Source organism: Nematostella vectensis, chromosome 1 (genome assembly GCF_932526225.1).
Source record: "Nematostella vectensis chromosome 1, jaNemVect1.1, whole genome shotgun sequence".
NCBI classification, from domain to species: Eukaryota; Metazoa; Cnidaria; class Anthozoa; order Actiniaria; family Edwardsiidae; genus Nematostella; species Nematostella vectensis.
The window spans coordinates 21,747,094-21,760,026 of NC_064034.1; positions in this window are offsets into that span (position 1 = coordinate 21,747,094).

The following is a 12,933-nucleotide window of genomic DNA, read 5'->3' on the forward strand; positions in this document are numbered from 1 at the left end:
CATACTGTAGAGAAGTTGGTACATTTCAAGTAAGTTACAACGGCTTCATGTAACCTTGTTACATTTTAACAGAAACGATTACGATTGCCAAACTCGTGAAAGTAGTCATGGGTATCGTGGATCCAGCACATTCAACTCAAGTTTACAACCGTTAGAGCATAACTGAATGAGATTGGGGATCGATCTGCCGCGCGCGAAGCTCCATAGGTATGGAGAAATGGTATGTAGCTATGCGGGTACCCTGTGCGGGTACCCTGTGGGTAGCCTATCCGCACACTTTGCGATAATTTCGTAACACGTCTCTTCAGTAAAAAAATAAAAACTAATACAATTTTGCACTATCCAGGCTTGCTAATTTGTTGGATTTTGTCCTAATATTTTTTGCGTTTGCACTCACGGGAACCCTGCGTCTAATTTTTCGCGCGTTTTGCTCTTGCCAACACGGTGGGTTGACAAATGTTTACATTTTTTTCGTCGTGGTATAAAACCAAGAAAGATCGTTACACTAAAAATACCCTTTTATTATAAATACGTACAAACGATGAACGGAGGGATAGGAGGACAAACAATGGAATTGAAAGAAGGAGGTAATAAAACTCGTACAACTAACTTATCTTTTCGTCTGAGCTAGGAAAGTAAGCTTTTACAAGTAAATAAGTAAGCTTAAGTTATATTTAAGATATAGGCTTAAGCTTTAGATATATTTTGATGAAGGAATGCTTTATTAGTAAGTATACCTTCCCGCTTATACAGCTAGATTGATCTATTAGCCCATAAATAGGATAGGAAATCCGTGGTGTAATTATTGTTCGCATGAAAACGACTTTCTTGATGAAGAAGTTTTTTTTTTTGGCTTTTTACCCCATATCTTTCCCATCCGAAGATAAGTAGAAATTTGTTGAGTTAGTAATTATCAACAATCTTTTGTTTTGTTTTTAAACTTTCATGAATTTGAACTCGCCATTTGCAAGCGCGTACACAGGGGGGTGCACAGGGTGCGTGCGTACCCCCCTTGGCGGCAAAAAGGTGGATCATTTCTTATTAAGGAATCTTCAAATACTATGCTTTTTAGATATCTTTGATTCTTCGCATGATTTGTTGGATTCTGTCCTATTTGATTCTTCGCCTGATTTGTTGGATTCTGTCCTGTTTGATTCTTTGCCTGATTTGTTCGATTCTGCCCTGTTTGATTCTCCGCCTGATTTGTTGGATTCTGCCCTGTTTGATTCTTCGCCTGGTTTGTTGGATTCTGTCCTGTTTGATGGTTCGCCTGATTTGTTGGATTCTGTCCTGTTTGATGGTTCGCCTGATTTGTTGAATTCTGTCCTGTTTGATTCTTCGCCTGATTTGTTGGATTCTTTCCTGTTTGATTCTTCGCCTGATTTGTTGGACTCTGTCCTAATTAAAGCTCAAATAATGCTTAAAGAATCACTTCGGTTTTCTTTTGTGAAAGATATTGAGAAGTGGTATTTGAATTTGAAACACATTCATTTGTAATTTATAATGACTTCAAGATATATATTTTCATCAAATCTTGGAGAAGAAAGGTGCATATACAAACTAAGAGACCTGATATTACCCGCAAATTTCCTTAATATGCCTGTTGCTGTATCCGAACTCCCCGGCTCCGTGACTGATATAATCCGCAAAACCACTTCTCAATAACACAAGGTTTATTCTTTTGGAATTCACGGCTAATATTCACTGCAAAATGGTTATACAACTCAATTAAACGGGTGTTGGATAATACAAACAATAACAAACAAGTGTACATACGTTCAGGGTGCCAATCCGGAGGATTACAGCGTTCAAACAACAAAAGAATTCAACAACAACACAAATATTCCGAACTTTTTCACATCAACTCAGTTCAACTCCCTTTTCGCCCCCTGCGGGGCTCCCCAGGCAGGGGCCACAGGAACTCCGCGCGCAGGGAAGGCGTCACAACATCCTGCCCCCCCATGAACGATCCGGAAGGCGCGTTCATTACATTATCTGTCCTCTTGATCATCTCATCCATCATCGTTTACCGCCTCGAGCAGGCATCCACTCGAACTTCAACGTTCCTCACTCTTCCGTCCCTCCCTGGAAAGGTGTTCATGACCAGGCTTAGAGGCCATTTGTTTCTCCGTACATTATCGCCCGCGACAAGAACTAGGTCACCAGTGTGAAGATTCCGCGTCGGAAGGTGCCACTTACGTCTCTCCTGGAGGCTCGGGATATACTCGAGCCATCTTCTACAATAGTGAGGTGCTAGTAGTTGTGCTTGGCGCCAACGCTTCTTTCGGTACTTATCCTTCTCGTCTGGTTCTTCTACGGGAATATTCGTCGACGGCCGGATATTGAGAAAATGACTCGGTGTAAGCGCTTCTTCATTGTCGGGACCTGCAGGGTTTTGCGTTAGGGGCCTTGAATTTGCCATACGTTCAGCGTCAGTAAAGACCGTATGAAGCACCTCCTAATCCATAAGGTCTTGACCCATCACACTCTTTAGACTTCTCTTTACAGTGCGCACCAAACGTTCCCAGACGCCTGACATGTGCGAGGCCGGCGGGGTCTGGAAATTCCACGTGCACCCTACGTCTAGTAGCTTGCTACTAATTCTGCCATGATTCATTCCTTCCAAAATCTCGCGAAGCTCTCGGTCCGCCCCTACAAAGTTTGTACCGTTATCAGACCAAATTTCCCTAACGTGGCCTCTTCGATTTAGAAAGCGGGTCAGGACCATGAGGAAGTCGTCGGTCTCCAGGGACCTGGCGATCTCCAAATGAACAGCTCTAGAGTTCATGCACACAAATATGCATCCATAGCGCTTCTCGGAAACCCTTCCTCTTCCGCGCTTCACATAGAAGGGACCAAAGAAGTCCACTCCCGTGAACGGGGGCTCGTAAGGCAAGAGTCTAGACTGGCAGTTCAGCCATCTGTTGGGTTAGCTTTGGTGCTCTCTGTTTCCGGCACACAACGCACCTCGTCAGTACTTGCTTAATCGCCACACGTGCGTGAACTACCCAGAATTGCTCTCGCAAGGTTGCTAGCACCTGTTCGTGCCCACAATGTCCATTCCTCTCATGAATGTAACGTATGAGTATCCGGGTCATATGATGATCCTTAGGTAGGATCATTGGATTCATCGCGTCTAGGGAGACAGGCGCTCTCGAAATCCTTCCGCCAACTCTTAAGACTCCATCTTCTCTCATTATCGGCTTTAGACATGCCAACGGGCTACTTCCCTGCACTTCACCTTTAGCCTTCACGCTCTTCAGCTCCCCTTGGTACACCTCCTGTTGCACAAGTGCCACGACTTCCCGCTTCGCCGTTCTATGTCTTCGGGAGTGATATGCTTCGGAATCACTGCGGGGTCTGGGTCCTTCTTACTCATCCTACGTCTTATCCACTGGGTGAACTTTGACAACCAGGCCCAGGCTCTCAGTAGTTTCATCCAGTCAGAATATTGACCAATCATTTCCGCCAGGGACGACCTCTGCTCTATGCTCGTTGCATATACTTCCTTTTTTGTCTCCAAGACATCTTCTGCTACTTCCTCAAACTTCTCCTCCGGCCAGTTTCCTTTTTTCTCCTTAAGGAAGCTTGGCCCTTGAAGCCACCTATCACTTGTTAGGATTTAGCTTGCCCAGGCAGTGCCTCAACTGATCTGGCGACGTTCGTTCCCGTATCTCAGTTACACGATTCGCCACATAGGTCTGAAACCTCTTCGTTTCATTGCGGATGTAATTCAGTGTTATCATCGAGTCCGTCCTTTCGATGTCTAGTTCGAGTTCCTTCCTGATGGCAGTGTCTATCCTTGTCGCTAAGACAGCACTCTGTAACTCTAGTCGGGGAATACTCAGATTTCAGGCGATCCGCAGGTATGATGCGGTTCCATACCCAGTCTTGCTCGCATCACAGAAGTGATGGAGTTCTACGGTGCATCCTTCCGCTTCCTGGGCTGAAAAGTAGCAGCGAGGTATAGATGTTACCGTAAGTCTCTGCAGATGGTTTTTCCAGCAGTGCCATCGCTGCAACAATTGGCCTGTCAGGGGTTGATCCCAGTTCGACTTCCTCCTCCATAGCTCTTGCATGATTTGTTTCGCATGAAGTATCACAGGCGCAGCCATCCCAAAGGGATCAAACACTGAACTCATGGTCGATAACACACCCCTCATGGTGTCGGGCTTGTGCAGATCCACGACTTTAAAACCAAGCCTGTTTTCTTCAACGTCCCACTTGACACCGAGCGCTCTTTCTACTGGTAGTTTTTTCCAGATCAAGATCAATAAAGGATTTTGCTCGCCTTTCGCTAGGGATACTAGCTATGACGTCCCTATTGTTACTTAGAAACTTCGTCAATTTGAAACCACCTCTTTCACAGAGAGCCATCACTTCCGCTGCAAAACGACATGCAACCTCTGGTGTGCTTACAGACTTTAAGAGATCGTCAACATATAAATTCGTCGCAACAGAGTCTACAACTTCCGCTTCGAACGCGTCACGATTGTCCTCCGCAGTCTTCCGAAGACACGAGTTAGCAACACACGGAGAGTCCGCTGCATCGAAGGTATGCACTGTCATGAGATACTCGTCCACCTCCTGCTGATCACCATCGCTCTAACAAAGAAAGCGCAGCGCATCTTGATCTTCTTCTCTGACACGCACTTGAAAGAACATCCTTTCAACATCGGCAGCCACTGCAATGGGTTGTTGCCTAAATCTAATCAACACACCTAACAGACTGTTTGTTCTGTCTGGCCCTTGGATGAGGTTCTTGTTCAAGCTTGTTCCACTTGTCTCTGCAGCGGCGTCAAATACAATTCTCACACATCCTGGCTTATTTTCACTCGTCACTCAGAAATGTGGTAGATACCAGGTTCTATCTCCGGTCTTGGTTGTTTCTTCTAGTTTTAGCTTGCTTGCATATCCCTTATCGGTGAGCTCCTGCATAGTAGTGCTGTACATTTCCTTGTACGAGGGATCCTTGTCAAATCTTCTCTTGAGACTGCTGAGTCGTTTCATAGCATTGTCCCGGTTAATGGGGAGTTGCACGTTATCGTTTCTCCAAAGCAACCCCGTCTCGTAGTGACCGTCGACTAATCTTGTCGTCTTTTTTAAAATTTCGTCTGCTCGTATATCTTTCCTCGATGGACCATAAGTGTCATTGCTCGCTGACTTTCTTGTCTCGTTCGACCGGGTGCCGAATCCATCCAGAGACCAGAACTGTTCAACTTGCTCCCTTAGTTCGATTTCACTAGCATCCAAAAAGTTCACATTCACTTCCCTGTTCTGAGTCATATCTTCTACCGTCCCAGTTATCACCCAGCCAAGGGGTCCGCGTATCCCCCGAAGCTTACTCTCATGAGTGGAGGATTTCCGTACTTCTAAACCTCGTGTGCAACTGCAACATCCTTTCCAATAAGGATCGAAACCTTAGGAATTTCAACGTCAGTCAATGCAATGTCCAGAAGGTGAGGGTGTGCACTCCTATCTATATCCTTGGGGAGCAGTTTCTCATTAATATTAAAGCGGTTAGAAACAAGGGCATCCTGTACACTAATGGCCTCTCCAAGACCATCGGTTGGTTCCAGTGAGAAATCATCCTCTTTACGCAATAGGGTGTTAACTGCTACTTTCTCTTTCCGGCCTTCTATGCCTAGCCTTTCAGCTACGTCGTGACTAATCATGGTTGCCCGTAAACCATTGTCCAACATCCCGTAAGTTGTAGCCGACTGGCCATCTTTAGAACTTATCTTGACTGGGACTACATGGAGTAGCACCATCCTCTGTTTAATGCAAGTTGTAGTAGCATACTGTTCGGTCCCCCTCTGGGTTCCATTCTCTTTCTGTTGATTCTGTACAACCGGCTGTTCGGTCCCAGCCCCTTCACGTTCCTTCCTTCTTGACTCGTTATGCAAGAGTTTGTGATGTCGCTTCTCTGCGCGACAGCCACAAAATTCTCCAGACGAACACTTCCACCTGCGGTGCCCTGGGGTGAGGCACACATGACACAACTTATGTTCCTTTACTAAGTCCCACCTCCCCTGTGTCTTCAAACTTGTAAACTTCTCACACGCTTCCAATTTATGCTTTCCTGCACAACATAAACACTGGTCAGCGGTATTTGCACTAAATTTGGGGTCAGTCATAAAGGTGGAAGATTGTCTCTTTAGCCGGGGAGCAATGACCGAAAAAAAATCGAAACGTAGCACATGTAGTACATAAGCAATCTGTTATCATAGAATTATTGCCACATGTCTAAGGAACAATTCTAGGCACGATGTACTAACCGAACGTTGGGACATCATACTGCTAGGGCCTGAAACGCGGCACCCATATGGTCCCCCTCTTTTTACTTGGCTAAGCCCCTTAAAAACGAATCCAATCATAGCGTGCCGTAGCACAAAGCAATTTAGTGAAAACTTGGTCAAGAAATAGTTGTAACTAGTCCCATTCAAGATATGATGAATGTGTGAGTGTACGAGTTTCCATAGCGACCGTTGCTATGGATATACAGGTTTTCCCCAAATTACCCCCAAAATACACCATTTTTTCTCGAAACGTTGCATATATTGTTGTTATTCATCTGTTTTTATGTAAGATTTGATCTATATTGGGTCTACCGATGCCTTATATACAAACTTCAAGGAAAATAAAGAGGTTGTATGGCGTTTTTAATATTTTCTTGTTGCAAGTAGCACAGCCTGCAAACTAAGGTGACGCTAAGTATCTAAGTAATTGACATCCATTATCAGCGAACGGCTTTCTTTACGTTACCAAAATATTTCTTAATGTAACAACCGCTGCCATGGTAACATTTCATACCGATTTTGCTAGGCTAGATTATGCAAGTGCCACCATTTCTATTCAAATACGCACTCCACTGAGAGAATTATGTAAGAAATTACTGTCACGCGTCGTCATCTGTATACTCATCACTGTCAGTTGCAGTCTCAGTTCCTTTGTGAGGGTTCTCACAGCTGTCTTCACTCGTGCAAAGACATGCCTCCGTGCAAGGTATATCGTTTGCTTTGCATGAGCACAGATCGTCCCTTCGACAGGCGGTTTTGACGCATCTGCAGGTTGTGAGCTTCAACAGGCTAAGGGGGGCAGGATCCTGACTCATCAGCAGTGGCTCTAGTCTTCCATTTGTGATCTTCCCGCCATTTCCATCAGGAGAAGGAAGAGGGACCATTGGCTGCAGGCAGTACTTCCAGATGAATGTCTGATAGTTGGCGCGGATTATGTGTTGCTTGAGGCTGTCACTGGTGGGGGGAAGGCGGTCACTACTTTGATGTTTTTGGCAGAACATCCAGTACCGAATTTTGTCAGCCGTCATTCCTGCTTTCGTAGATGTTGTGTACAAAGAGCAGACGAAACACTCTGCTGACTTGATTGTGTCTTCATGTGGAGGTATTACACTTCCAAGTGTCTCGAGGTGCGCCTGGGAGTCAGTATTTGCCATGAATTTATTCCAAGGCTTCGTCTTGCCAATATTTGCAAGCCCACTCGTCGTGTCACATCCGGTCAATGCATGAAGTCCTGGGATGGCTGCGCACACTTTTGGCCCGAGCTTTCTTGCTGCATCGTGTATAGGAATGAAGCAGACCCTGTCCTTGTATCCCGTCTTAAACCACAACTCCCGGCAGCCCATGCGTTCAAACGCGTGTATTGCCAAAATAGCGACGTCAGTGTCGGGGGACTGGATGACGACTCTTGTCATTTCCTGTGAGGCGTGTGTTGCGTGCAGTAAGATTCTTGTATCTGCTTCCTTGTGGTTGCTGTAGAGCTGGTGCAGCGTTTCTATCTCTCCCTCTCTTACTGCCACTACAGCTGTCGGGTCATGAAAACAACCCCCGATCACGATTTCATCCTCACCCTTCAGCTCCAGCTTTCCCTTTTCGCAAAGCTGTTCGCCAAGGAAGGCTGCAAGATTGTCTTATTTTTTTGCAGTTGATGTACTTATTCCATTGCTTTGGGACAGGTGTGCTTGGAGTAATGGATATCTCGAGGGTGCTTACTTGCCCGCGCTTGTCACGCTCTGCTTCTTTGATGGACAGAGGAACATTATACCGATCGAAGACAATGTCCACTCTCGAGCATTGTCCTTGGCGTAATGGGGTGACGAGCAGCCTATATGATGACAAAAGCAGCATTTAATAATGAGGTAAAAATGTAGTATTCTTTAACGTAGACTTTTGTTGGTGTAGGGATTTGTAAGAACAAAAACTAAACTGGATTATGTATTTACCTGAAATGCTTGTCGGCGAGGTCTTTAATCGTGCGTGCACCGCCAAAGCGCAGCGCTTGGACGAGTGCCATTCCATCGAATACAAGCGCAGTCTTGCAGGTGTCATTTCCTGGAGGAAGCTGATTCTGTGGTAGCTGAACTTTCTCTATTTCTGTCAACAGTACACTCTTTGTAGTCTTCCTTAGAGTCCCGTCTGCATGTGCCAGGGCGAAGGGTACCGATGATAGTTCGTAGCAGAGGACGTGCTGTAGGTTGACGTCTCGGAACTTGGCAGCAATAAGGAGTCTTGCGAAGAGTGTACGGACAGCAGAAATAGTTGCGATCTTTTCGCAGAGATAGTTGCCGTTCTCGTCAAGGAAGCAAATGTCGGGATCTTCAGTTTTCTCATGACACCCCAGAAAGACACTTCATTCCTATGCAGGCGTTTCATGATGAAGACGTTGGCTTGCTGCTTGCCCTTTTTCTCTATAGCAAGGAGTGCTGTTGCTTTATCATCATGCATCACCACACCAGTTGCAATATTGCACAAGGGGGCGTCTCCTCTTTCGTCAAACTTAAAAGGGTTGATCATGGTCGTACAGAGAGTGCGGATAAGCTTCTGTACGTCTTCCTCATCCCGCCTCATCCTCTGGCTGCCACACTCCTTGTGGTGTTCAACCATCCCACTCTCCTTCTCTAGCCCTGACATTCGCTTTGTCGCTGATGTAACTGATGCTCTTCCGTAGCAGGTGAGAAACTATGTCTGACGCTAAGCTGAGTGTGAGGCCCACGATCCCCCCACGGCTTTTACTGTCAAGATTTATGGTTTGTTCCAAAGCCATATCGGTCCACACTTGACCGAAAGGATGGCCAGACCTGCTGACCGGGTGATTACCGCTAGCAAACTCTGCGTGCACCTCCGGAGCAGTTGAAGGGAGCATCCGCATATCTGCAACATATACTGGAAGCCACCTAAACCAATAATGATATTTAGAATGATTATTTCATATATTTCGAAATGTATACCGAACAAAAATACGACAAGAGTAAAATATATATTAAAGAAAAAAAGAATCCTTAATTAACCTGGAATAGTTTATGCGATCTATGGAGTAGAAGTATGGGATCATCTCGTTGACTGAAGTGCGATGCAGCTCCCACGAACCCTCTCGCTCGGCTCTAATAAACCTTAGAAGTAGCGAAACAGCTTCGATGTAGTTGTTCAAGAAGGCAAATATCTTCAAGCGCTTCGCTGCATCTGTACAAAATGCCTCGTACCAGGGCAGCAGCTGGGATAGCTTCTCGCACAGATGACTGAAGGACGCTTGCAGTAAGCGAACATCACTGGCACACCAGTGTCAAAAGTTAAATGAATTGAAGTTTATTTAGAGCGCTTTTGTGTTACCACATTTATCATATCGACGGCTATCGGAAGTACTAACAGTTAGGTGTTTTTAGAGTTTGAGCTGAAGCGTATTAAAGGACACACTGCAAATGTTAATAAGCACCATGCACTCTTACTCTATGTTTGGATCTACCTCTGTGTCTCTGTCTTTATTCAGCCAAACGTAAAACGCTTGCCACCGGAGTCTCAGAAGAGCCTCTAACACCAGCTTGTGAGCACGTACTCCTCTGTTGTACGACTTTCCCTTGGGCAATGCTGCTGCAGTATTGCTGCCAAAGATTCCAGATTCAACGAGTAGATCCTCGATCCCACTATCCTGGAAGATTTTTCCGATGACAGCGAGGAAATTGAATGCAATGTGGAAGCCTCCCATTCTGATAACCGTGTTCTCAAACATTCCTGAGCGGCGCCATTGAATCTCTTTAGCTTTCATATAAATGGCAAGATCGAATGTAATTACACAGTGCGTTAGATTTAGTGACTCCATCATTGCTTGTGCGTTCTTCATGACAGTGTAGACGGTGGAGAATTCAGTGGGAGAGCCGTCAAGCATAGGGCAGTATCCAACTGATGGGAGCGGTGGATTCTCTTCGGTCAGTGCGGCGTTAAATGCATCCCAGCTAGGTATTGATTGTAAGGCTGGATCTTTGAGTGCGGGAAGTACTTCGGTGTGAAACAGCTTGTTGGTACAAAGCCGCACAAGGAACCAGCCCATATCCTTGAGAATCACGGATATGGTGTGGTCGGGTTCGTACCATTCTTCGTGAATTTTCTCAGTGAACGCTTTCCAGAGGTACCAAACTCCATCAGGTTAAACAGGCCATCACTTGTCCACAAAGAGCGACGTCTGCCAGAATTGACTGAGAAAGTTATTGGTTCCGGGCGTGGCCCGAACTGCTTCCTTTGAAAAAGAACAATGGTAGTGGCGTGTGTCGTTTTTCGACCATCCAATTTCTCTTCGTTCAAATCATTGTTGTCTGCCGCAACCTGAAAGAATTACCCGGGATATATATTTGAGGGTATCACAACGCCTCGATTCTTCGACTGTTCAATGACCTCTTGCGCTAAGCTTGTATCTGCGACTTCCACGTCATCGTACGAGCAGCAATGGCCGAATCTGTGAAGCATTCTAATCAGCTGTTTTGAGCCGGTCAAATGACGCACAGACATTGCAAGAGCTATGTGCTTTGGGGGCTTTATCTGCGCATGAGTGGTGAAATACACGAGATCTTGTGCGATAGCTAAGACCCGTCTTTCGTCGGTGGCGCTGATAGCTGTTGGGTTTGAGATGTCCAGATTATCGGGACTTCTTATCAGAAAGCACAAAAAATCATATAGATCACTTGGAACAACACGCCACTTTACGCTACTGGCACTGAGGTCATCTGCATTTACGGGTTGGATGGAAATGGCTTGACTTTCATTCAGAATGCTCTTTCTTAGATGCTGCGTGTCGTGTTTTATCGATCTCGCGCTCTGGAGAGATGGTTTCAGGGGATACGTCAGTATTACTGCTCTTCTTTGTGGCGTTGATGATATCTTTTAAGGAGATTGAGCTCGAGTAAAGCAATTCTGGCTTTGTTGGATTCAACCTCTCTGTTCTGTAGCTTCTTACTGTGTCGCAACTTAGGCCTTCCAGCTCATCTTGGTATGATAGTAACACGGTTTTCATATCAACAGCACGGCCAGATTGTATCTCAGGAAGGATCTTTTCCATAAGGTTAATAAAAGCAATGGTATGCATATCACTATCCGCTCCATCCACTGCGAAGGACAGATTTCTTTTTGCAACATAGGTTGACCGGCATTCGCAGTGGTACTTTGCTTTTGCTGCAATCAAGTCTACACCGTTGATGTTTAGTAGCAAGTCCTCGTCGTTTCTGATACGTGCAGCCTCCCTGATGGTGTTACTCGAATCCGTGGACGACACGTTTGACAAAGTGACGGAACCCTTGTTTTTTTTCTTCTGGCAGAAGAGGCACATTGACCAGTCTATTGGCCTAGTCTATTGGCACAGTCTATTGGCCTAGTCTATTGGCCTAGTCTATTGGCCTAGTCTATTGGCCTAGTCTATTGGCACAGTCTATTGGCCTAGTCCCTGACCTCACTCGCGGTCGTCTGGGTTCTGGCTCGTCGTTCTCTGCTTGGGTTGTGGGGAAGGGCCGTTTCACAAAACTAAGGTTGCGTTTACTTGTATTAGACTGGTGACACCGGCCATGCCACCTTATGTTAACATTGGCCAAACTCTCTGCCCGAATACGTTCTTTAACTTCATCTTCACGCACCTCGACTGCCTCTAAAAATGATTTCAGCCCAATTTCGGAACTGCATCTAAGCTTTTCTTCTGAGCTTGCCTGGCATATGATGCATTTTGAAAAGTCAACACTTATTTGATTCTTGGTTCGCGGAGGTGGCACAAGCCTTATTTCTTCCATGAACAACAAAACCAAGTGGAAAGAGTGCTATAATGAAAAATAAATAAATTATTGTCACCATTATCTTCATAATCTATTGTTAAGTTATCATTATTAAATTATTACTATTAAGTTACTATTATTAAATTATTATTATTATTATTATCATCATCATCATCATCATCATTCAGTCTATGTATGTATTATGTATTTATTTATTAATTCATTTAGCGTGTCCGACCTACTATAAAAATATATAAGAAATGGGAAACCATTGCTATGTTATGTTAACCATTGCTATTGTTTTCTTTACTGTGACGTCACAGCCAAGTTTTGGCAGTTCATCAATTCAAACGAGTAGAGAGCTAAACAGCGAAATCTTCTCAGCCTTGTGCTCAATTGCTTTGGAAATACCGAGCTAAAGCACTGCCTGTTCTTTATTGGAATGAACTTAATCACCCACTGAATATGCAGGCTACAGTACTCTACGGCCCCATGTGAACAAATTGTATGATTCAAAGGATAAAAGATGAGATACCTTGCCAGCAAAACACCGTGAAGCAAAACACCGACGTGAAGATCTCTTATACAGACTGGTTTTATTTATTCAAGATATTCGATTTCTATTCGTTTAGTTCATATCATCTGATATTCACAAAGCAGCAATCATGAAAGAATTTCGAACGACGGACAGAACTGCACTCTACGTGCTAAGAAAAGAAATTGTTCGAAGCAGCTGAATTTTTTTTTTTACGCAATTCCAAAAAAAAACAAAACAAAAAGGACGCAAACCGTGCACCGGCATTGCCATTACCGGCACTAGCCACTACATTACACTTGCAAATTTGCAAAACAAGTTTATTTATTTTGGTGGATTAACTTCTTTGCTTATTTGT